Raw genomic sequence first — 1,593 nt, forward strand, 5'->3', positions numbered from 1 at the left:
TTCCTTATTTGCTGTGGCGGCTCTTAATGATATTTATTGTCCGATAGCAAAACGGCGAAACGCCCCCTCCAACTATTTGCGGAACTCTACATCATTGAATTCTCTCTCTGGACAATTATTGTCATTACATGCGCCAAAAGAAAAAAAACAAACGAAATACAAAATTGATTGTAAATGTTCAGCTCTCTTTTTAATGTGGGTGCAGAATTTGGACGGCGGAACGATTTCCAGCAAATGAATAGAAAAGATAAATTGTAATGTCACCTCATTTTTATGGTGCGACGCCTTTGGCCGGCCACCACACAGTCATTTGGTTATGGTGACGGTCTTAACAACATAATCCGCCAAAGTTTACAAAAGCGGTTTAGTTTGTGGAGCTGGCGGAGGAGGGAAAGAGGTGAGGGGGACACCATAAATGGTATCATATACAAAGTGATTTTTTTTTCTTCATTGGCTTTGCACTTCAACTTGTTAAAGATAATCTTCAATAAGCTGGGGTAATTTTTGTGCTGGATGACAAATTGACAAAAATGGAAATTGACAGGCGTAAGGCGAATTTTTTGAGGTTATTCTGCTGGGATTATGTTATAAAATTGAATAAAAAATATCATCAGAAACTAATCTTGATTTAAAAACTCTTCGTGTATTTAATAAAAAAATAAGGCATAGTTTAAAAAAAAAAAACAGTAAGGAAAGTAGTAAAGTCGGACTGGGCCGACTATATGATACCCTTCACCACTTTTGGTATATTGTACATATGTATCCTAACAATTGCATATCTATGTTCCCTCTTTCTTCAACCTATCCTAACTTTAATTTCATTCGAGCAGATTTAGAATATCGTTCTAGACCCAATTCAGTGCGCTGTGCGAAATTTCGTGCAAATCGAAGGATATATAGGGACTTTGGTGCACTATTTACCTAAAATCGGACGAAACTATATATGGGAGCTATATCTAAATCTGGACCGATTTTTACTAAACTTAGCACACGTCGTTCTAGGCTCAATTCAGTACGCTGTGCAAAATTTCGTGCAAATCGAGAGATATATGAGGACTTTGGTGCACCATTTACATCAAATCGGCCAAAAATGTATATGGGAGCTATATCTAAATCTGAGACGATTTTCACGAAACTTGGCAGGTATCACTGTAGCCTCAATTCAGTACGATATGCGAAATTTCGTGAAAATCGAAAGATATAAAAGGGCTTTGGTACACCATTTACATAAAATCGGACGAAAATATATATGGGTTAGGGTTCGTCCTTGGGCCAAATATGTGACTTGTACCAAATTTCATTCAAATCGGATCATAAATGCGACCTGTACTTTGTTTACATCTTAGCATTTACAGACGGACATGCATAAATCGCCTCAGAAAGTGATTCTATGCTTATTCTCAAAGGAACCATGTGTCTATCTCGTTTCCTTTTGCCTCTTGCAAACATATGCACAACGGCATAATACCCTGTACCACAGTGTGGTGAAGGGTATAAAAATGAAGCCTTGTTTATGAAAAATAAAAATAATTCCATATGCCGTATGATTGAAGACAACAATCATACGCGCCGAGTTCCGAAAAAGTTCAAAAA

This window comes from Musca vetustissima, unplaced genomic scaffold, assembly GCF_032173495.1.
Source record: "Musca vetustissima isolate MV318-11 ecotype Yass unplaced genomic scaffold, APGP_CSIRO_Mvet_v1 utg56351, whole genome shotgun sequence".
In the NCBI taxonomy this organism is placed as follows: Eukaryota; Metazoa; Arthropoda; class Insecta; order Diptera; family Muscidae; genus Musca; species Musca vetustissima.